Below are 25,705 nucleotides of genomic sequence, written 5' to 3' on the forward strand. Positions count from 1 at the left end.
GTATTTTATTATGATCAGCATTTTTATTATGACCAGTATTTTATTATGATCAGTATTTTTTTATCATGACCAGTATTTTATTATGATCAGTATTTTTTTATTTATTATTATTTTTTTATGAACAATATTTTATTATTTTTTTATGAACAATATTTTATTATTTTTTATGAACAATATTTTTATATTATTTTTTTATGAACAATATTTTTTTTTTATGAACAATATTTTATTATGATCAGTATTTTTGTATCATGACCAGTATTTTATTATGATCAGTATTTTTTTTATGATCAGTATTTTTTTATGATCAGTATTTTTTTATGATCAGTATTTTTTTATGAACAATATTTTATTATTATTTTTTTTATGAACAATATTTTATTATGATCAGTATTTTTTGTATCATCATGACCAGTATTTTATTAAGATAAGTATTTTTACTATGATCAACAATTTATTAAGATTAGTATTTTTATTATGATCAGCATTTTTAGCACTGCCATGTGCATGAAGCCTTAGGACCAAGAGCAAGATATTAAAAAGCATGAAAGACTGCACAGTAGAGAAATGAAATACAAAAATATAAGCACAAGACTAATCATGGATCTTTCCCAACATTGTGATATTCAACACGAGAAGAGAGAGCATGTAAGGTAGTGGAAAGGGTTAAATCCTGAGCAGGACGTCACTGCCTAGGCAGAGTCAGCACACGGAGGATGGAGCTGTCATTCCAGTATCTGTGAGCATGGCCCCGCCCCCGGCCGCTCTCCTTTCACCAGGAAAGACTTCCATCCAGCTGGCACAGGTGATCGCATCTCTATACCGGGGGATAGGAGCGCTGACCGACAGCCGGCCCTAGGATGACACCAGGAACAGGTGCGCAGTATGGGACTGGGAGAATGGGCTCTGCTGGGGGAGGCAGAACTGGTGATCTCCATCTTATGTCTATGTCATTATCACATTAGGACGTCTTACATGGCCAGGCAAGGGGAGATTAGTGTGTGCACAGAGCCCAACCCATCAGTGTATGTGTGTACAAAGACTCCGACCCATCAGTGTGTGTGTGTACATAGACCCCGACCCATCAGTGTGTGTGTGTACATAGACCCCGACCCATCAGTGTGTGTGTGTACATAGACCCCGACCCATCAGTGTATGTGTGTACATAGACCCCGACCCATCAGTGTGTGTGTGTACATAGACCCCGACCCATCAGTGTGTGTGTGTACATAGACCCCGACCCATCAGTGTATGTGTGTGTACATAGACCCCGACCCATCAGTGTATGTGTGTACATAGACCCCCGACCCATCAGTGTATGTGTGTACATAGACCCCGACCCATCAGTTTATGTGTGTGTACATAGACCCCGACCCATCAGTGTATGTGTGTGTACATAGACCCCGACCCATCAGTGTATGTGTGTACATAGACCCCGACCCATCAGTGTGTGTGTGTGTGTACATAGACCCCGACCCATCAGTGTATGTGTGTACATAGACCCCGACCCATCAGTGTGTGTGTGTGTGTACATAGACCCCGACCCATCAGTGTATGTGTGTACATAGACCCCGACCCATCAGTGTGTGTGTGTACATAGACCCCGACCCATCAGTGTATGTGTGTGTACATAGACCCCGACCCATCAGTGTATGTGTGTGTACATAGACCCCGACCCATCAGTGTATGTGTGTGTACATAGACCCCGACCCATCAGTGTATGTGTGTACATAGACCCCCGACCCATCAGTGTATGTGTGTACATAGACCCCGACCCATCAGTTTATGTGTGTGTACATAGACCCCGACCCATCAGTGTATGTGTGTGTACATAGACCCCGACCCATCAGTGTATGTGTGTACATAGACCCCCGACCCATCAGTGTATGTGTGTACATAGACCCCGACCCATCAGTTTATGTGTGTGTACATAGACCCCGACCCATCAGTGTATGTGTGTGTACATAGACCCCGACCCATCAGTGTATGTGTGTACATAGACCCCGACCCATCAGTGTGTGTGTGTGTGTACATAGACCCCGACCCATCAGTGTATGTGTGTACATAGACCCCGACCCATCAGTGTGTGTGTGTGTGTACATAGACCCCGACCCATCAGTGTATGTGTGTACATAGACCCCGACCCATCAGTGTGTGTGTGTACATAGACCCCGACCCATCAGTGTATGTGTGTGTACATAGACCCCGACCCATCAGTGTATGTGTGTGTACATAGACCCCGACCCATCAGTGTATGTGTGTGTACATAGACCCCGACCCATCAGTGTATGTGTGTACATAGACCCCCGACCCATCAGTGTATGTGTGTACATAGACCCCGACCCATCAGTTTATGTGTGTGTACATAGACCCCGACCCATCAGTGTATGTGTGTGTACATAGACCCCGACCCATCAGTGTATGTGTGTACATAGACCCCGACCCATCAGTGTGTGTGTGTGTGTACATAGACCCCGACCCATCAGTGTGTGTGTGTACATAGACCCCGACCCATCAGTGTGTGTGTGTACATAGACCCCGACCCATCAGTGTGTGTGTGTACATAGACCCCGACCCATCAGTGTATGTGTGTGTACATAGACCCCGACCCATCAGTGTATGTGTGTACATAGACCCCGACCCATCAGTGTATGTGTGTGTACATAGACCCCGACCCATCAGTGTATGTGTGTACATAGACCCCGACCCATCAGTGTGTGTGTGTGTGTACATAGACCCCGACCCATCAGTGTGTGTGTGTACATAGACCCCGACCCATCAGTGTATGTGTGTACATAGACCCCGACCCATCAGTGTGTGTGTGTGTGTGTACATAGACCCCGACCCATCAGTGTGTGTGTGTACATAGACCCCGACCCATCAGTGTGTGTGTGTACATAGACCCCGACCCATCAGTGTGTGTGTGTACATAGACCCCGACCCATCAGTGTGTGTGTGTACATAGACCCCGACCCATCAGTGTATGTGTGTACATAGACCCCGCCCCATCAGTGTGTGTGTGTACATAGACCCCGACCCATCAGTGTATGTGTGTACATAGACCCCGACCCATCAGTGTATGTGTGTGTACATAGACCCCGACCCATCAGTGTATGTGTGTACATAGACCCCGACCCATCAGTGTATGTGTGTACATAGACCCCGACCCATCAGTGTATGTGTGTGTACATAGACCCCGACCCATCAGTGTATGTGTGTACATAGACCCCGACCCATCAGTGTGTGTGTGTGTGTACATAGACCCCGACCCATCAGTGTGTGTGTGTACATAGACCCCGACCCATCAGTGTATGTGTGTACATAGACCCCGACCCATCAGTGTGTGTGTGTGTGTGTGTACATAGACCCCGACCCATCAGTGTGTGTGTGTACATAGACCCCGACCCATCAGTGTATGTGTGTACATAGACCCCGACCCATCAGTGTATGTGTGTACATAGACCCCGACCCATCAGTGTATGTGTGTGTACATAGACCCCGACCCATCAGTGTATGTGTGTACATAGACCCCGACCCATCAGTGTGTGTGTGTGTGTGTACATAGACCCCGACCCATCAGTGTGTGTGTGTACATAGACCCCGACCCATCAGTGTATGTGTGTACATAGACCCCGACCCATCAGTGTGTGTGTGTGTGTGTACATAGACCCCGACCCATCAGTGTGTGTGTGTACATAGACCCCGACCCATCAGTGTATGTGTGTACATAGACCCCGACCCATCAGTGTATGTGTGTACATAGACCCCGACCCATCAGTTTATGTGTGTATGTGTGTGTACATAGACCCCGACCCATCAGTGTGTGTGTGTACATAGACCCCGACCCATCAGTGTATGTGTGTACATAGACCCCGACCCATCAGTGTGTGTGTGTACATAGACCCCGACCCATCAGTTTATGTGTGTGTACATAGACCCCGACCCATCAGTGTATGTGTGTACATAGACCCCGACCCATCAGTGTGTGTGTGTACATAGACCCCGACCCATCAGTGTATGTGTGTACATAGACCCCGACCCATCAGTGTATGTGTGTACATAGACCCCGACCCATCAGTGTATGTGTGTACATAGACCCCGACCCATCAGTGTGTGTGTGTACATAGACCCCGACCCATCAGTGTATGTGTGTGTACATAGACCCCGACCCATCAGTGTATGTGTGTACATAGACCCCGACCCATCAGTGTGTGTGTGTGTGTACATAGACCCCGACCCATCAGTGTGTGTGTGTACATAGACCCCGACCCATCAGTGTATGTGTGTACATAGACCCCGACCCATCAGTGTGTGTGTGTACATAGACCCCGACCCATCAGTGTGTGTGTGTACATAGACCCCGACCCATCAGTGTATGTGTGTACATAGACCCCGACCCATCAGTGTGTGTGTGTACATAGACCCCGACCCATCAGTGTGTGTGTGTACATAGACCCCGACCCATCAGTGTGTGTGTGTACATAGACCCCGACCCATCAGTGTATGTGTGTGTACATAGACCCCGACCCATCAGTGTATGTGTGTACATAGACCCCGACCCATCAGTGTATGTGTGTGTACATAGACCCCGACCCATCAGTGTATGTGTGTACATAGACCCCGACCCATCAGTGTATGTGTGTACATAGACCCCGACCCATCAGTGTATGTGTGTACATAGACCCCGACCCATCAGTGTATGTGTGTGTACATAGACCCCGACCCATCAGTGTATGTGTGTACATAGACCCCGACCCATCAGTGTGTGTGTGTGTGTACATAGACCCCGACCCATCAGTGTGTGTGTGTACATAGACCCCGACCCATCAGTGTATGTGTGTACATAGACCCCGACCCATCAGTGTGTGTGTGTGTGTGTACATAGACCCCGACCCATCAGTGTGTGTGTGTACATAGACCCCGACCCATCAGTGTATGTGTGTACATAGACCCCGACCCATCAGTGTATGTGTGTACATAGACCCCGACCCATCAGTTTATGTGTGTGTACATAGACCCCGACCCATCAGTGTGTGTGTGTACATAGACCCCGACCCATCAGTGTATGTGTGTACATAGACCCCGACCCATCAGTGTATGTGTGTACATAGACCCCGACCCATCAGTTTATGTGTGTATGTATGTGTACATAGACCCCGACCCATCAGTGTGTGTGTGTACATAGACCCCGACCCATCAGTGTATGTGTGTACATAGACCCCGACCCATCAGTGTGTGTGTGTACATAGACCCCGACCCATCAGTTTATGTGTGTGTACATAGACCCCGACCCATCAGTGTATGTGTGTACATAGACCCCGACCCATCAGTGTGTGTGTGTACATAGACCCCGACCCATCAGTGTATGTGTGTACATAGACCCCGACCCATCAGTGTATGTGTGTACATAGACCCCGACCCATCAGTGTATGTGTGTACATAGACCCCGACCCATCAGTGTGTGTGTGTACATAGACCCCGACCCATCAGTGTGTGTGTGTACATAGACCCCGACCCATCAGTGTATGTGTGTGTACATAGACCCCGACCCATCAGTGTATGTGTGTACATAGACCCCGACCCATCAGTGTGTGTGTGTGTGTACATAGACCCTGACCCATCAGTGTGTGTGTGTACATAGACCCCGACCCATCAGTGTATGTGTGTACATAGACCCCGACCCATCAGTGTATGTGTGTACATAGACCCCGACCCATCAGTGTATGTGTGTGTGTACATAGACCCCGACCCATCAGTGTATGTGTGTGTGTACGTAGACCCCGACCCATCAGTGTGTGTGTGTACATAGACCCCGACCCATCAGTTTATGTGTGTATGTGTGTGTACATAGACCCTGACCCATCAGTATGTGTGTGTGTGTGTGTGTGTGTACATAGACCCCGACCCATCAGTGTATGTGTGTACATAGACCCCGACCCATCAGTGTATGTGTGTACATAGACCCCGACCCATCAGTGTATGTGTGTACATAGACCCCGACCCATCAGTGTATGTGTGTACATAGACCCCGACCCATCAGTGTATGTGTGTACATAGACCCCGACCCATCAGTGTGTGTGTGTACATAGACCCCGACCCATCAGTGTGTGTGTGTGTACATAGACCCCGACCCATCAGTGTGTGTGTGTGTACATAGACCCCGACCCATCAGTGTATGTGTGTACATAGACCCCGACCCATCAGTTTATGTGTGTATGTGTGTGTACATAGACCCCGACCCATCAGTGTGTGTGTGTACATAGACCCCGACCCATCAGTGTATGTGTGTACATAGACCCCGACCCATCAGTGTGTGTGTGTACATAGACCCCGACCCATCAGTTTATGTGTGTGTACATAGACCCCGACCCATCAGTGTATGTGTGTACATAGACCCCGACCCATCAGTGTGTGTGTGTACATAGACCCCGACCCATCAGTGTATGTGTGTACATAGACCCCGACCCATCAGTGTATGTGTGTACATAGACCCCGACCCATCAGTGTATGTGTGTACATAGACCCCGACCCATCAGTGTATGTGTGTACATAGACCCCGACCCATCAGTGTGTGTGTGTACATAGACCCCGACCCATCAGTGTATGTGTGTGTACATAGACCCCGACCCATCAGTGTATGTGTGTACATAGACCCCGACCCATCAGTGTGTGTGTGTGTGTACATAGACCCCGACTCATCAGTGTGTGTGTGTACATAGACCCCGACCCATCAGTGTGTGTGTGTACATAGACCCCGACCCATCAGTGTATGTGTGTACATAGACCCCGACCCATCAGTGTATGTGTGTACATAGACCCCGACCCATCAGTGTATGTGTGTGTGTACATAGACCCCGACCCATCAGTGTATGTGTGTGTGTACGTAGACCCCGACCCATCAGTGTGTGTGTGTACATAGACCCCGACCCATCAGTTTATGTGTGTATGTGTGTGTACATAGACCCTGACCCATCAGTGTGTGTGTGTGTGTGTGTGTGTGTGTGTGTGTGTGTGTGTACATAGACCCCGACCCATCAGTGTATGTGTGTACATAGACCCCGACCCATCAGTGTATGTGTGTACATAGACCCCGACCCATCAGTGTGTGTGTGTACATAGACCCCGACCCATCAGTGTGTGTGTGTGTACATAGACCCCGACCCATCAGTGTGTGTGTGTGTACATAGACCCTGACCCATCAGTGTATGTGTGTGTACATAGACCCCGACCCATCAGTGTGTGTGTGTACATAGACCCCGACCCATCAGTGTATGTGTGTACATAGACCCCGACCCATCAGTGTATGTGTGTACATAGACCCCGACCCATCAGTGTATGTGTGTACATAGACCCCGACCCATCAGTGTATGTGTGTACATAGACCCCGACCCATCAGTGTATGTGTGTACATAGACCCCGACCCATCAGTGTATGTGTGTACATAGACCCCGACCCATCAGTGTATGTGTGTACATAGACCCCGACCCATCAGTTTATGTGTGTACATAGACCCCGACCCATCAGTGTATGTGTGTACATAGACCCCGACCCATCAGTGTGTGTGTGTACATAGACCCCGACCCATCAGTGTATGCGTGTACATAGACCCCGACCCATCAGTTTATGTGTGTATGTGTGTGTACATAGACCCCGACCCATCAGTGTATGTGTGTGTACATAGACCCCGACCCATCAGTGTATGTGTGTACATAGACCCCGACCCATCAGTGTATGCGTGTACATAGACCCCGACCCATCAGTGTATGTGTGTGTACATAGACCCCGACCCATCAGTGTATGTGTGTGTGTACATAGACCCCGACCCATCAGTGTATGTGTGTGTGTACGTAGACCCCGACCCATCAGTGTGTGTGTGTACATAGACCCCGACCCATCAGTGTATGTGTGTGTGTGTACATAGACCCCGACCCATCAGTGTGTATGTGTGTACATAGACCCCGACCCATCAGTGTGTGTGTGTACATAGACCCCGACCCATCAGTGTATGTGTGTGTGTACATAGACCCCGACCCATCAGTGTGTATGTGTGTACATAGACCCCGACCCATCAGTGTGTGTGTGTACATAGACCCCGACCCATCAGTGTATGTGTGTGTGTACATAGACCCCGACCCATCAGTGTGTATGTGTGTACATAGACCCCGACCCATCAGTGTGTATGTGTGTACATAGACCCCGACCCATCAGTGTATGTGTGTACGTAGACCCCGACCCATCAATGTATGTGTGTACGTAGACCCCGACCCATCAGTGTATGTGTGTACATAGACCCCAACCCATCAGTGTATGTATGTACATAGATCCTGACCCATCAGTGTACAGTATGTGTGTACATAGACCCGGACCCATCAGTGTATGTGTGTACATAGACCCCGACCCATCAGTGTACAGTATGTGTGTACATAGACCCCGACCCATCAGTGTACAGTATGTGTGTACATAGACCCCGACCCATCAGTGTACAGTATGTGTGTACATAGACCCCGACCCATCAGTGTACAGTATGTGTGTACATAGACCCCGACCCATCAGTGTACAGTATGTGTGTACATAGACCCCGACCCATCAGTGAATGTGCGCACAGCCCCTTGCCCATTTGTGTATATGTACAGATTTTAGTCCATCAGTATATGTGTGTGTGTACATAGACCCTGACCCATTTGTGTATATGTACAGATTTTAGTCCATCAGTATATATGTGTGTGTGTACATAGACCCTGACCCATTTGTGTATATGTACAGATTTTAGTCCATAAGTATATGTGTACAGACCTCAGCCTCTCAGTGTATGTGTCAGTTTGAGTTGCCATGTCTGATGGCTAGCTACTTTCAGTGCTTAATAATTAATGACTGCTTGTGTCTGCCTCCCTTATCCAGTAGCATCTGTTCTGCTAGCAGGCTGCTGCCTGTGTGGGTGCAGTATAACATACAGCATGGGAGATGGCAGGATTATGGCTTCCTCTCATCAACATCTAAGCATTGTTATATTGTTTCACATGTCTCTGACTATTTACTGCCTATAGAGCATGAGATCTGACATTTCCAGGGCCCAGGGTCATCACTCTGTGCTGGCTTTCTGCAATCTATGAGCAGGCATATTCTTATATCCTGGAATGACTTTGCTACATGCATACATTATAATATTACTATGTCTAGTAGTAGCAACACCAGAGACTACAAATTCAAGGAGTGGTGTGTACACCAGACTACATAAGAAATGTTAATGTGTGCTTTTCATGCATGTGTGATCTGACATGCTTAGTTGGCTTATATGCGGTAAATCTTATTTGCTCCTATTATCAAAGTCTTCAGTGTTTATCATTAGTACTGCTGGTAATCTCCAAACCATGGTATGCTACTGTTTGTTTTTTTCATATACCCAGCTTTTAAAGCAAGGTGTACATTGCACAGGAAAAGCAAACAAAAGTTTTCCCTGCACATAACCAACTAGCCTGCAGAATAAACAAAAGGCGCTGGCTAACAGTGTACATTAACCACTTAAGCCCCAGCCCTATTTCGGACACTTTTTGTTAACAAGTTAAAACCAGTTTCTCTTACGTCCTCCGACAGTCGCCGCCTCCTCTAAGTCATCACAATTGGGTATTGTCCACCTATCCGTAGGAATAGCTAGGCATATAGACTTAGTCAAAAGACAAAAGGCATTAGCATATACACACCCACGGGGGCTGTCCCATCTGGTCAATACCCCCCCTGCATCACCACTCCCAACTCAGTTTTAGTTTGCCTAGCTTTCAGGAATAGTCAGGCTCCCCTGTGCTGGGGCTTCAGTCTCAGCCTTCCTATATCTTTCATTTGATTTTCTTTGAAAATTGCCAAATGGATCAGACAGACCATTGAGCAGGCTTACGCCTTGAAGGAACGGGTTCCGCCCTTCCCTGTTAAGGCGCACTCTACCAGGTCTTTGAGTACTTCCTGGGCCTATTGGCAACGGGCCTCGGTGGCCCAGGTGTGCAAGGCGGCGACTTGGTCGTCGGTGCACACTTTTTCCAAGTTCTACAAAGTAGACGTTCTGGCATCAGCTGATGCTTCCTTTGGCCGCAAAGTTCTCAGTGCGGCTGTGCCATGATGGACCTTTGGTTTTTTCCTGGGTCCCTGGCTGCTGGCATTTGCTTTCCTGGGCTGTTGCTCCTGTTGAGCATTGTTTGTTGCTGTTGCCCAGTTGGTTCTTACAGTGCGGGTAAGCTTCCTTTCTCTGATGTGGGTACTGCGTTGCCTTTTCTACGGTTGCGTCTCCCACCCCTCATGTCTATACTGCTTTGGGACATCCCAATTGTGATGACTTAGAGGAGGCGGCGACTGTCGGAGGACGTAAGAGAAAACGGAATTTTTGTAAAATCTTACTTGTAAAATTCCTTTCTCTGAGTCCTCCGACAGTCGCCGCCCCCGCCCCTCTTTTTGGGGTTCTTATTACCTACTGCTATGCTACCAAACTGAGTTGGGAGTGGTGATGCAGTGGTGTGTACATGCTAATGCCTTTTGTCTTTTGACTAAGTCTATATGCCTAGCTATTCCTACGGATAGGTGGACAATACCCAATTGTGATGACTTAGAGGAGGCGGCGACTGTCGGAGGACTCAGAGAAAGGAATTTTACAGGTAAGATTTTACAAAAATTCAGTTATTTTTTTCCTAGAAAACTACTTAGAACCCCCAAACATTAGATATATTTTTTTAGCAAAGACTCTGGAGAATAAAATGGCGGTCATTGCAATATTTTTTGTCATGCAGTAATTGCGCAGCGGTCTTTAAAACGCCATTTTTTTGGAAAAATTTAGAAAAATCGCATTTCACTGCATTTAAAAAATACTAAACGGTAAAGTTAGCCCATATTTTTTTGTATATTGTGAAAGGTGATGTCACGCCGAGTAAATAGGGATGGCGACAAACTACGGTCAATAGAGATCTCAATAGGCGACACTTTAAATTTTTTTAACGGTTACCAGTTTAGAGTTAGAGTTTAGCTCTTTTTTTTTTATTATTGCCCACGCTCTGGCGATCGCGGCGATACCTCACGTGTGGTTTGAACAGTGATTTCATTCGCGGCTCGACTTCGGTATACAATTTTTTTTGTGCGCGAGCTAACGGTGACGGGGGCGGCTAACATTTTTTTATTTATTTTTTTTCCTATTCATTTTATTTATTTTTTTTTTTTACTTTTATTACAGGTTTTTTTTTTAAAAAAAAATCTGATCACTTTTATTGCTGTCACAAGCAATGTAAACATCCCTTGTGACACCAATATGCAGTGACAGGTACTCTTTATGGAGGGATCAAGGGTCTAAAAGACCCTAGACCCCTCCACTACACTTCCATGTATGCAAAACGTCGAAAACGGCGTTTTTGCATACAGCCGTTCTTTAAATTTGCCGCCTTTTGCAGCACAGTAACCCGGAAAGTGACGTCATGGACGCCGCCTCCGGGTTACATCATCGGAGACCCAATCAAAGCCGTTTCCGGCTTTGATCGGGACCCCATCCAGCCGGCGGATGCGCCGGCTGGGTGCTCGGGGCTCCCGGTGGGACGGGAGCCCCGAGCAAAGTCTCGGAAGGTGGCGGGAGGTGGGGGACGTCCCCTCCCGCTAACCCGGGTAACAATCAAGCGGCTTCCGAGCTGCATCGGTCGTTACCGACGGAAAGCAGACCATTGGCTCTAAACCACGGTACCGGGATGGTGTCTCTAGCTAGAGGCATCATCCCGGTATACTAACGCAAAGTTACCCGATGTACCCCTACGTCACTTTGTGGTAAGTGGTTAAACAGAGGGATTCATTGCACAGCATTTGCAAAAATATGTGGAAGCTGGACGGCCTCATCAAGGCCCTGCGCTGGAAAGTGTGGTCCTAATTTTTTTAGATTTTGAAAGTCTCCATTTTAGAACATATGTAGCATATGTAGGGGAATTTAACCACTTCCAATGCCGGGCACTTTCACCCCCTTCCTGCCCAGGCCAATTTTCAGCTTTTGGCACTGTCACGTTTTCAATGACAATTGCGCAGTCATGCAACACTGAACCCATATGACATTAATCATTTTGTTCACACAAATAGATCTTTCTTTTGGTGGGATGTAATCACCACTGGGTTGTTTTTATTTTTTTTGCTAAATAAATAAAGAGCAAACTTTCTGAAAAAAAATGTTTTTCTTTGTTTCTGTTGTAAAATGTTGCAAATAAATAATCTATCTTTATGAATTTAGACCAAAATGTAGTCTTCTACATACCTTTGGTGAAAATAACCCAAATCCTTGTATATTATTTAGTCTGTAGGAAAGTTATGGAGTCTACAAACTATGGTATATATCTTAAAATTGATCAATCCTGATGTACTGACAGCCAATTTATTTCTTGAGGGCCAAAAATGTCAGGACAGTACAGATATCCCCCAAATTACCCCTTTTTCGAAAGTAGACAATCCAAGGAACTTAGTAGGAAGATAGAGAGAGAGATATCTGCACAGTCATTGGTGTAGTACAGCATTATTATATAATGGGTGCGGCAGTGATCAGGGACACTGACTGGTGACAGTGCTAAAATTAAAAGAAAAAATTTCCTATATAATATATATATATATATATATATATATTTATTTTTTACTTTTTTTTTAACAACACACTTTTACCAGAGTAATATATTATCATAGTAACATTGTACTACTCTAGGGAAGCGTTCAGTATTTTTTATTTTTATTTTTTTGTTTACACATTATCTTTGCATATAACAGTGCATTGTATTGTTATATGCAAGCATTTTACTGAATGAAATAGATTCATTCAGTTTGTTTTTGTTGTGATTATTCAGAGCTAATCGCATGGTACAGGTAGGCTGTGATTAACCCAGTCTGTTCCATGCGATCACACTGACCAATCACAGCTAGCAACACAATTGTATACAATGGATGGCTTGAAAGGAAGTCATCCATTGTTTACAACTGTCTTCTGACCTACTGTGATTGGTTACAGCGTTCACATGGTACCAGCAGCAGGCCAGTACAGTGATTAGTCATTGGCTGTGTCTGATAGTGCAGCCGTGCGCGGGGTGCGATGCGGGAGGACGTCATGTGAAGTCCACCAAGATCGACAAGAGATTTCCGCAGGGGTCATCCTGCCATAGGCCAGGCGGGAACTGGTTAAAGAGGAGCTCCAGTCATTTTTGTGTTTATTAAAAGTCAGCAGCTACAAAAAGTGTTGCTTACTTTTAATAAACAGCCACTCACCTGTCCCAGGATCCAGTGATGGGCTCACCCTAGCCGCCGCTTCTCTTCCCATCATCTCAGCTGTGGGCACCTGGCTCTGACAGCTTGCGGCTTCACAGCTGGGTGCACACTGCACATCCCAAATGGTCCATCAGTCTTCTGTGACCCAGAAGACTGCAGGGAGGGAGGGGGAGAGAACGTCGTCCACTCGGATCGCCTAGGCGATCCAAGAGGTATTGTAAGCGGGTACCTCTTAAAACTAGGTACCCACCCCCCCCCCCCCCCCAAAAACAAATTGCACGCCAAATGTGTCAGGGGAGGAGTAATTTAAAGCAGAACTTCCCCTTTTGGAGCTCCGCTTTAAAGACAGGTATGATTGGAAGCAGCGTGGGGACACATTGGACATCTTTAGCAGCCAGTGTGCTTTGCTGGGCTTCTTATTGTCCCTGCACCTCCACTTCAAGACAAGACCTCCACTGCAACACGCACGTTTTTTTTTTTAACATAGTGTCATCAGTCAGTATCCCTGATCCCCGCCATATAAGTCAGATGATGGCACTATGTTACACTGGTAACAGTATGGAAAACAACAATAAATGAATAAATACAATTTTATTACTACTTTGGAATGTAGCAGAACACATTTTGGGATAAATTTAAGAAGAAAGATTATTTGTTTGTAAAGTTTTATAGTAGAAACTCGTGTTTTCCTTTCTTCTTTTTTTTTTTTTTATTTATTTTTCGTTTTATATAGCAGAAAATAAACCCAGTGGTGATTAAAGACCTCTAAAGGAAAGCTCTATTCGTGTGGGAATAAAATGCTCATTTATTCAACACTGTACGCAAATTTAATTTGCGTACAGTGTTGAATGACTGAGCAATTGCAAGCTAAAGTAGCACAATGCTGAATAGCAAAAAACGCCCCTGTCATGAAGGGGGAAATACCAAGGTTGCCAACTTCCTGCAACTTTTTTTACTGAGAAAACATGGAAAATTTATTGACGACCTAAAAAATGACAACTATTAGAAATGAAGGCAATTAATATTTAAACTGCATTTGCACAATATGAAAACATTGGCAATACCCAGAGCAAGTCGTTTACCTAGTTTTACATTTAAAAAGGAGTGTGCTACGTACAGAGCACAGGGTTCAGGGGTGCGGTATGTACAGATTTCAGATTATGTATAGAGTGCTAACCATTTTACTACAAAAAATGACACCCTCTTTTCCTCCAAATCGCCCCCCCCCCCCCCCCTACACCAGTAAAGTGCTCTCCTCCTACCCCCAAATCCTCCCCTTCGACAGTAAGAGAGAGCAAAACTGCTGCTGCAAAAGAGCAGCTATTGCTTTCCCCCCAGGACTCAAAGGAGAGTGTAAAGTGCCCGCCACAAGGCAGGCTGTGGGCACAGGTTTCAAGCTCCTAATACCACGAACGCTGGGTTCCTAAGGAGAGGTGGAGCGGTGGAGGACAGCTGATATCACTCCTTCACTGACTGTCTGAGGGTTGCAGCCAATGGTTAAAAACCATTGGGGTTTTTTTTTTTTTTTTGCTATATAAAGGAAATTGATGAAATAAGCTTAATCGCTTAGCTAGCAGTAGCCAGTCTAATAAGTATGTTCCCTTCATTGATTTCAAGTAAACACCTAAGCGGAGCAAAAACTGGTTACTGACTGATAGAACTCAAGGGGCACACAATAAGTGCCAAGGGCTGCATGTTTGACCCCGGGGGTACAGCTAAACTTTGTCTTTTAGCCAGACAACATGCTGCCTCCACTAATGCATTCTCTTTATAATTTCTATATTAAAATAATCTTGTGCCATTACTTGTAACAAATAGGATGGAGCTTTACAAAAAGGAGGACATTGTTCATGTCTGCCTAAGGCAGCAGTGGTCAGTTCACGAGGTATTGAAGGACGTAATGTGGCTGCTGACATCACTGTAATCTGTATATGTAATGCTTCAGAATTCTCTCATAGACTGCGAAGATCCTTAAAGAGCTGGTCAGAGAGTGGGTAGGGATAGAGACAGGACACGCGCGAGCAGTGGCCGTAGCATGGGTTGTCAGCACCAGGGGCAAGGCAAGTAATTTGCGCCCCCTAACCCGTGGGATTTTAGCACTCGAGTCTCTTCCACTAGATTAGTTAAAGAAACCCTTACCCCCTAAGCACATGTATTGTTTGTTATGAAAATACTGAAGTAAAATGCATCTAAATACAAGTTTGAATGACCAGCGTGCCCCCTTTCAATGCAGAATGACCAGCGTGCCCCCTTTCAGTGCAGAATGACCAGCGTGCCCCCTTTCAGTGCAGAATGACCAGCGTGCCCCCTTTCAATGCAGAGAGATCATCGTGCCCCCCTTCAATGCAGACAGACCAGCGTGCCCCCCTTCAATGCAGAGAGACCAGCGTGCCCCTTTTCATTGCAGAGAGACTTACCTGCAGCGGCGGCTTCTCCTCAGTTCACCACATCTTCTCAAGTCCTCCACGTCTCCTCGAGTCCTCCCGCCTCCTCTTCGCCAATGGCATTAGTTCGCCTTTCAGCCAATCAGGAAGCGGGTCAGCGCCAGGCTGCTGACTCACTCGCTGCTAAACTGACTGAGCAGTGAGGAGAGGGGGCATAGGTGGTGCTTGGCTTGCAACACCACCCCACCCTACACCAATGGACAGGTGAGGCACAGTCCAGCCTCGTCCCGACCTGCCATTTTCATCCATAGGGCGGCCACGCTGGACATCTCCCAGCCTAAAGATGGAGGCAGCCACAGACAGTGTGTGAACTGTGTATGTCAGAGTCAGACAGACACAGTGACACTGCGGATGCGCCCCCTCCCCCCCCCCCCCAGATGTTGCGCCCGGTGCGGCTGGCCCCCCCTGCACCCCCCACGCTACGCCACTGCGCGCGAGATCCCTTTCCGTTTACAAAACCGTGATCTCACTTCTGGTATTTTCTACTAGTTTCCAAGGGCTGCTCCACAAGTATCAAAGGGACGCAGGCTGGACACTAGGGGCCTGGGTAGCTAAAACTCCAGATGCAGCCCTAGACATACTGTACTTATTCAAATCTGTTCTGTGGAGTTCTGTTTTAGTTGTATTTATTTGTTATTGCAAGTATTACTTCATCAATGAGTTCTTTTATGGATTCTTCAACCCTTTCATCCCCAATATGTAGATACATTTAAAGATTAGTACCGTTTTATCCATTCGTTGTTGCAGCTTTCTGGCCGATAAGAGGCGCATAGAACGATATAGTGCAATGTAGAATTTTAAAATATAGTACCTGAAGCAAAATATTGCCAAGCTCACTACTCGTATTCTTGGAAAACAGCCATCAGATTTACAAGGAGCTCCTGGGGGAATTAAGTACTTAAAAGGCTTATATTGTTCATGAACTTTTTTCTCACGCTAGGGGAGCGTTTATTTAACCCTTCTGTAATATTGGGCACTAAGCTTGGTTCCAGAAAGCATCAGTCCATAACTGATTTTCTTTCTCGTTGATTGAGACACGGGAGATATTTCATCTTTGGGTTATACTGCCACCGGGGACACAGGTAGACAAAAAAAAAACTGTAGACCAGGATAACCCCTTCTACTACTACTACTACTACTACTACTACCACCACCAACATGCGTTTGTACTAGTGTCCTAGGATGGACATCTTTTTCCAGCTGTTTTTTCTAGCACTTATTTTTATTTCTCTTACGTCCTCCGACAGTCGCCGCCTCCTCTAAGTCATCACTGTTGGGTATTGACTTCCCATCTGCAGGAATAGCTAGTCCAAAGACAAAAGGCATTAGCATATACACACCCATGGGGGCTGTCCCATCTGGTCAATACCTCCCCTGCATCACCACTCCCAACTCAGTTTTAATCTGCCTAGCATCAGGAATAGTCAGGCTTCCCTTGTGCTGGGGCTTCAGTCTCAGCCTTCCTAATCTTTTATTTGATTTTCTTTGAAAATGTCAGTTTTTTTTCTCTTACTTTACTAGCTGTTTATTTTGTCAGCTTCTAGTTCTAGTCTTCTCTTCGGATGAAGATGGATCATGCGGTGCTTGGATTCGCGCTGACCGTCCTGGTTTTCCAGGGCACAGAGGGTCAGATGGACCCCCAGCCCGCCATCGAGTGTTCAGCTATGGTTCGCCCTGGCATTACGAACGACCCATCCCTGTTTGCTACAGGGATGCAGCCGTGGGGTGGCTACCTCACAGGACTCGTCTGCGGTGCTGCAGCGTCATGTCCCTGGCTCACGGCACTCCCTGTCAGATGAGGACAGAGGTTTTCCGTGCATAGAGGCTCCCCACGCCATCTGGTACAGGTAAGTACTTTTCTGTGTGGGGCCTCTGTCTGGGGTGGCAGTCTGTGTTGCTTTGTGTTCCCCGTGTCTGTGCCTGTGTGACTCCCTGTGCGATCCCTGCGGGGTTCGCTTGTGCAGATCTGTATGTTGCCGGGGGGTCCCTGTCCCTGTGTCACCTAGGTGCATTGTTGGGGGTGCAGACGTTTATGACTGTGCGGGGACCGCAGCGGTGCATTTTCGCGCGGTCCGCCATCTTTGCTATGGGCACACACGTGTAGCTCCTCTGGGGCGATTCTGCATGTCCTTTTGGCGCCATCCGCCGCCATTTTGTGGGCGGTGGAACGATCGGTCCGGCCGCATGTCGGCGGCCATTTTGGCGTGGCCTCCAATGCATCTCTATGGGGCAGCCATTTTCCCAGGGACTGGCTTATAGTTCAGCCCTCTCCAGCAGCACTTCCTTTCCATCAGCAGCAAGGACTCTGGTAGCAACGCTCTGCGGGCTCTGCAGGTTATCACTATCAATTTCCCTCTGTATGTCGCTTCTGGCTCAGTTTCTTTTCTCCTTTGGGGGTCTTTCATCACTGTAGCAGTAGCGGTGGGCTGCGCACACCGCAGCGTTCTTAAAGGGGACAGAGCAATCTCGTGTCGGATGACGTGCCGCCTGCCCGGCTGGAAATGGGGGATCAGATCCACCAAGGAGTCATGTACTTTGGTGGCTCCCTTGGTGGCTCGCCTCTCTAGTGTCGCGGTACTTAAACGGCGACTGATATGGCTGAAGAGCTGGTCGGCCGACCAGTCCTCGAGGAAAACTGTTGCTGATTTCCCCTATGTTGGCTCTCGCCTTTTTGGCGAGGCGTTGGACACCTTGGTAAAAGGCGTCACGGGGGGAAAGAGCACTATGCTGCCCCAGAACCCGAAGAACAAGTCTTTCCGAGGCAAGCGGGGTTCTGCGCCTAGATCCAATCAGGGGTCCTTTCGTGCCTTTCGGAACCAATCCAAGGGCAAGCCCTTCAAGGCTCAGGGCAACCAGAAGAAGCCCTGGGTGGGTAAGCAGAAGGCCGGCAATGCCGGCTCGGCGGGACAATCCGCCTCTGCCTGAAGGGGCGCCCTCACCCGTTTCTGGGGTGGGGGGACGTTTGCGCGGTTTCCTCCAACCTTGGCTGCTCCGGAGATCGGATAGGTGGGTTCAGGAGATCGTTCGATCAGGTTACAAGATCGAATTCCTTTCCCGGCCGGCGGACAGATTCTTTCCCTCCAATCTCCATCTGCTTCTGGGGCGTCTACAGGACTTGCATCAAGCGGTGCAGGACCTGCTTGCTCAGGGAGTGATTGTCCCGGTGCCTCATCGGGACAGGGTTCGGGGGTTGTTCACTGTGCCCAGAAAGGAGGGCAAAGTGCGTCCTATTCTGGACCTGAAAGCACTGAACCGCTTTGTGCGTGTTTGGCAGTTTCGAATGGAGTCTCTCCGTTCAGTTGTGGCCTCCTTGAGTCCAGGAGAATTCCTGGCTTCGATGGATCTGAAGGATGCGTACCTGCACATCCCCATTTTCGAGGGTCATCAGCGGTACCTTCGGTTTGCTATCGCAGAGGACCACTACCAGTTTGTGGCGTTACCTTTCGGTCTCGCTTCGGCACCAAGGGTGTTTACCAAGGTATTGGTGCCGGTTCTGGGCCTGCTGCGGGTCCAGGGCATTGCGGTCCTGGGGTACCTGGACGATCTGCTTCTGAGATCATGTGCCAGCCAGGACCTTGTGCGCGATCTGTTCATCATGGTGCAGACGCTCCAGGAGTTCGGTTGGACCATCAACGTTCAAAAATCGGCATTGGCTCCATCGCTTTGCCTTCCCTATCTGGGTATGGTCCTGGACTCTGCTCAGGCAAAGGTGTTCTTGCCGGAGGACAAGCTCCGGACTTTGCGGGACAAGCTCAGGTCCCTCAGGGACAATCCGTCCTCGTCACTCAGGACCTGTATGCGGGGCCTGGGGTTGATGGTGTCGGCCTTCGAGGCACTTCCCTTTGCCCAGTTCCACACACGGGTTCTCCAGACGGAGATCCTGGCCAGGTGGGACAGACTTCCTCAGTCCTTGGATCTGGATGTCTCTTTGAGTCGCCAGACCAGATTGGCTCTTCTGTGGTGGATCCAGTCCCTGTCGGTGGCGGAAGGCAAGTCCTTCCGTCCGTTGGTGTGGATGGTGGTTACCACGGACGCCAGCCTGTCAGGCTGGGGTGGAGTCCTGGGCAACCTGTCTGCCCAGGGCACTTGGTTGGAGGAGGAGTCCTCCCTCCCGATAAATGTGCTGGAATTGCGAGCGATCAAACTCTGTCTCTTCCAGTGGTCGGACCGTCTCCGGGGCCTGCCTGTTCGCGTACAGACGGACAATGCTACCGCGGTGGCTTACATCAACCACCAGGGGGGCACCAGGAGTGCTCGAGCGGCTCGGGAGGTGACCGACATCCTGTCTTGGGCCGAGACTCATGTCCCGGCGATCTCAGCGGTTCACATTCCGGGTGTGGAGAATTGGCAGGCCGATTATCTGTATCTGAGCCGCCAGACCCTGGACCAGGGGGAATGGTCCCTACACCCGGAGGTCTTTCAGATGCTGTGTGCAAGGTGGGGATCCCCAGACGTGGATCTGTTCGCATCCCGGCTAAATCAAAAGGTGGAAAGGTTCGTGGCAAGAATGCGTGATCCGTTGGCGGACGCCTCGGATGTGTTGGTGGCCCCTTGGCATCAGTATCGTCTGATGTACGCCTTTCCTCCAATTCAGTTACTATCCCGGTTCCTTCGCAGATTGGTCTCGGAACCGCACATGGTGATTCTGGTGGCGCCGCACTGGCCTCGCCGGTCCTGGTACGCCGACGTTGTTCACCTGGCAGTGGCTCCTCCGTGGCGTCTGCCCCAGCGGGAAGATCTCCTATCTCAAGGCCCGATCTTCCATCCTGCTTTACAGTCGCTGGCTTTAACGGCCTGGCTGTTGAGACCCATGTCTTAAGGGACAAGGGTCTCTCCCCTGAGGTTATCCCTACCCTGGTCAAGGCTAGGAAATCCTCCTCTGGTAAGATCTATTACCGTACCTGGAAAGCCTATTTTGCCTGGTGTGAGTCCAGGGGGTTCTCCCCTCGTTCTTACTCGGTGTCGAGAATTTTGGCTTTCCTCCAGTCTGGAGTGGATCAGCGCCTGGCGCTGGCCACAATAAAGAGCCAGGTGTCTGCTCTGGCTGTCCTTTTCCAACGCCCTGTGGCGTCTCATTCCTTGGTGCGCACCTTCATTCAAGGTGTGCGACATTTGGCTCCTCCCAGGAAGGAGCCTTTACCTCCTTGGGACTTGAACTTGGTTCTGTCCGTGTTACAGCGTGCTCCCTTTGAAAACATCAGGGAGATATCGTTGCCTCTGCTGTAGAAAAAAAGTTGCTTTTCTAGTGGCGATCACTTCGGCTTGCAGAGTGTCGGAGCGGGCGGCGTTGTCTTGCCGCTCCCCTTACTTGATAATTCACAAGGATAAGATGGTTTTGCGACCAACCCCATCCTTCCTTCCCAAGGGGATCTCTGAGTTCCACCTTAATGAGGACATTGTCCTGCCTTCGCTTTGTACGAAGCCTAAGCATCCGAAGGAGATTGCCTTGCATTCCTTGGATGTTGTCAGGGCGATCAGGGTTTACCTGTCGTCTACGGAATCCTTTCGGAAGACGGATTCCCTCTTTGTCCTTCCTGAGGGACCTCGGAAGGGCATGGCTGCATCCGCAGCGACTATTGCCAAATGGATCAGACAGACCATTGAGCAGGCTTATGCCTTGAAGGAACGGGTTCCGCCCTTTCCTGTTAAGGCGCACTCTACCAGGTCTTTGAGTGCATCCTGGGCCTATTGGCATCGGGCCTCGTGGCCCAGGTGTGCAAGGCGGCGACTTGGTCGTCGGTGCACACCATTTCCAAAATTCTACAAAGTAGATGTCCTGGCATCAGCTGATGCTTCTTTTGGCCGCAAAGTTCTCTGTGCGGCAGTGCCATGATGGACCCTTGAATCTTTCTCTGGGTCCCTGGCTGTTGGCATTTGCTTTCCTGGGCTGTTGCTCCTGTTGAGCATTGGTTTTTTCTGTTGCCCAGTTGGTTCTCTTACAGGGCATGTAAGATTCCTTTCTCTGATGTGGGTACTGCGTTGCCTTTTCTACGGTTGCGTCTCCCACCCCTCATGTCTATACTGCTTTGGGACATCCCAACAGTGATGACTTAGAGGAGGCGGCGACTGTCGGAGGACGTAAGAGAAAACTGAATTTTTGTAAAATCTTACCTGTAAAATTCCTTTCTCTGAGTCCTCCGACAGTCGCCGCCCCCGCCCCTCTTTTGGGGTTCTTATTACCTACTGCTATGCTACCAAACTGAGTTGGGAGTGGTGATGCAGGGGGGGGTATTGACCAGATGGGACAGCCCCCATGGGTGTGTATATGCTAATGCCTTTTGTCTTTGGACTAAGTCTATATGCCTAGCTATTCCTGCGGATGGGAAGTCAATACCCAACAGTGATGACTTAGAGGAGGCGGCGACTGTCGGAGGACTCAGAGAAAGGAATTTTACAGGTAAGATTTTACAAAAATTCCGTTTTTTTTTTTATCTACCATTAAATGTATTTATTTTGTTGCAATTATTTTTTCAGTAAAGATTCTCCTCTACACTGCAGCTAGAGTTGGTCTTTTGAAGTTATTCAGGGCTGCTGCCCCCTGCCCGACCTTTGGAGTGCCGCATTTGGACCTCACTGGAGTGGACATTGCCGGGATAGCCTGGAGGTGACCTTTGGGCACTTGGTTAAGCATAGGGCACCTTCCAAAACTTGTTTAGGTCAAAAGTAAGCAGTGGAGCATTTTGCAGGTCCAGAGCTGCTGGCATTGTCGCAGCGCTTTCCCTGTAACTGAAGACTTACTTTTTGAGTAGGCTGCTTGTGCCGAGCATCAGGAGTTACCATGTGGGTCGCTGGGTGCTTTTAAAATTTCCTATTTCTTTCCAGTTTCCACTGTGAAAGGGGTTAAGTGGTTGTAAACCTCAGTCATAAAATATGAACAAGGCATATCCCTCTATAATGTGTACTTGCCTCACTCTAGAGCACAAAGTGTCATTTCTGTCTGCTGCCTTGTTCCTCTGCTATCTGTACGAGTCACTGCTAACAAGTTTTCCTGACACCAAGAGAAAAAAGGTGACAGGGGAGGATCTCCAGCACACAGCCTGTGATTGACAGCCTCTGTTCTTGTTCCTGTACTGTGTGAAGGGGGGTGTATCTCTCCCCTTCAGCCAGCACTCCTCTTCTCACTGAGATTTACAGAGTGTAACTGTGTAACTTCAGCTCTCTGCCCCCTGTTTCTGACAGCTCAGACAAGCTTTGTAAATTCTGAATGGATATAGCGAGGTGAAGACTGCATAAAAACAGGTACAATTTATGTAGAAGGATTTGTTTAATCTCTGTATATCACCTGAGGCTAGTCACTTCATTGGGTATATGTAAAGGTTTACAACCACTTTAAGGGTGTGGGAGTAAGCGCTGACGTTATCTGCTAGGTAGAATGCTGTGATTGCATTCATTTTCCCACCATACAGCATGCTATGTTCCCAGCAGCTGCTACTACTTTGCAAAGTATTTACTTAGATTTTTTCCCTGCTTACAGTGACTTTGATCATCTCCAGGCATCTGATCTTCACTGGCTATGAGCTGTTTGGGTTTTGAGAGTACCTGAGACCTTGCCTTGTGCCTTGTACCCTGAGCCCTATGTTGCCACATAAGGTGAGGGGACATTCCCACTGTATAGAATGCTCACACTCTTTTATGGCACTTTTCCACTGCAAGTACTGGCTCGGCTCTACTCGGCCCTGCTTGGTCCGGTTTGGTTTTCCACTGCATGGTACCGCATGGTACGGTTTTGGAACGGTTCGGTACGGTTTGGTATGCTTTGCTTTTCCACTAAAGTAGTACTAAAGTAAGTGGGTGGCATAACAATGATTCTCTGACCAATCAGTGGCTAGTAGTGACAAACAGTCAAGGCTGCATGCAAAGGATTGTGGGATATGGTACCGGTACGGCCCTGTTGGAACCACAACTGAGGTGGTACTGTTTAAGCGAGCCGTACCGTTCGGTTCCATGTAGTGGAAAAGCGCTGCTGTACCGTACCGTACCGAACCGTTTCTACACTGTACCATGCGGTACCAGCAGTGGAAAAGCACAAAAGCGAGCCGAACCGTTGGGTTCCATGCAGTGGAAAAGCGCCATTAGTGTCTCAGGGGCTGCTTGTAGAACGCCTACTAATGTGGCTGATGTTTTCAGCATGGAATCCTGTTGCCCTCTGCTCCTAGAGTGTATCCCACCTTCAGAGTCATAGCTGGCTTTGTTGGGTGTGGCCGGTGCGCTGTCCTCTTGGTTGAGGTTTTTACAACAGCCATGCAAGACTTTAACAGCCCAAATCACCCAGTTACTTGTTGACTCCAACTGCAGAGGCCACAAGCACGCTCCTGTGCCTTCTCTTGCAGATTCTGTATCAGATCTACTGTACCTGCGACCTCGAAGCCATCACCTGCTGAGGCACTTGTCTGACTCTAAATTGCTCCAGTCTTTCCCCAACGATCTTGCCTACAGTTAGTCGCAGGCATGTGGCATTACTCCTAACGTAAAATAGACTGTTTCAGCTCTTAATGCAGTGGGCACTACAAAACTAGATAATTAGCCTTGTTGCTTTTACTAGTGCCATTTTTAGTCTTGGATATTTTGGAGCCCCGTAGACCTACTGTTTCAAGTCTTATTCCATAGAGTTTGGAAACACCCTGACAAGATGTTTGCTCCCCCCTCAAGTGCTTGGTACCTATTTGAACAAGACTTTGTTAGAACAATGCCCCAACTGTGGATCTGGCAGTGTTTTGCCTTACAAAGTGACCACTCTATGCCAATGGCAGACCCTGCTCTTTATCTCATTTTGACCATGACCCAACTTTGCTAAACCTTGGCTGACTGATCAAAGTCCCTTAAAGAGGATCTTACCACTGCTACAGTTGATCCCTTGGTTATAGAACATTTGGAGCAAATAGTTGCAGCGTTAAGCTGGAGGTTTATGTGTCTCCTATCTATACACTTGGTTGAAGTGCTAGACCACAGGACCCACATCTTAGAAGTGTCTGATCTGCATGGCCTTTGAGGGGCAACCTCTTTTCCAATCTCTTGATACCATTATGAAGGATGTTATCTGTAGTAGGAGTACCCATCTTCCCCAGCAGAAGAAGCCTAAGGAACAGACTGTAAAGTCTTTTTGCCTCTCTATCACATCAGAATTGTCACTTTCATTTCTCCACTCCTGCACCACCCATGTGCAAACAACTGATGTTTGGCTCCCAACCCCCCTGTTAGATCTGGGGCTCAAAGTCTGCTAAATCCTCAGACAAAAACTTTCTCAGCATGAAGATGCCATCTATTTTTCCAGACTTGAGGGCTTTTGTACCTTTTTTGGACACTTGTACTGCTTACATCTCAGAGGTCTGGGTGTAGGAAGTGGTATCCAAAGGCTACAAGCTGGAGCTTTGCTCCTTTTCCCCTTCCCCGTTTCTCACCTACAACTTTTCTGTGCGCCCGCACAGAATAGCAGATCTCCGTTGAACCCTCTTGGGTCTTCTAATTTAAGATGTTGTTTCCCCAGTTCCCATGGCAGAATGATTTTAGCACTGAATATATATGGAACCACCAGGTCTGTTATGTCCTCTGATCCTTTCACAGAGAGCTTTTTTTTATTAGCGTTGGAGGACATCAAGGACTTGTATTTACATTCTCTCAGCTTTTCAGTGCACCAGAGTTTCCTACGCTTTTTTGGTCTCTCGTCTGTACCTTGGGTGCTGGCCCCAGTAAAAAGCCTTACTGCTCTCTAGCAGCATACTCATTGTGGGATACATAGACAACCAAAGAACAGCTGGTGTAGGCTCTGTTGATTGACATGGCATTGACTGTCAGATATTACAGTGGTTCAGATGGATCCATAGCCTTCAGCAGCTGCCACTGGTACAAACTCCTCATTTGGGGTATCTGTGTCTAGTCCTGTATACAACGCAGGCCAGAGTGTCTGTTCCAGAGGAGAAACTTCAGACTGTCTTATCTTAGGTCTGAGCTATCCAGTCCAACTCTCCACTATTTCATTAATCCTTGGTTTGATGGTAGCCTGCTTCAAGGCA

At 48.0% G+C, this 25,705-nt stretch overlaps 1 protein-coding gene across 1 annotated transcript in view; it reads left to right on the forward strand.

Moving 5' to 3' along the window:
• Positions 1-733: 733 nt before the first annotated feature.
• The window catches only part of SLC7A4 (solute carrier family 7 member 4), an 81,834-nt gene continuing 56,862 nt past the window's right edge, over positions 734-25,705 (forward strand). Inside the window, exon 1 of the mRNA XM_082270967.1 lies at positions 734-876. The gene's annotated coding sequence lies outside the window, so the exon portion shown is untranslated. The remainder of the gene's footprint in view (positions 877-25,705) is intronic.

This window comes from Pelophylax lessonae (assembly GCF_965119305.1).
Source record: "Pelophylax lessonae genome assembly, chromosome: 1".
NCBI lineage: Eukaryota > Metazoa > Chordata > Amphibia > Anura > Ranidae > Pelophylax > Pelophylax lessonae.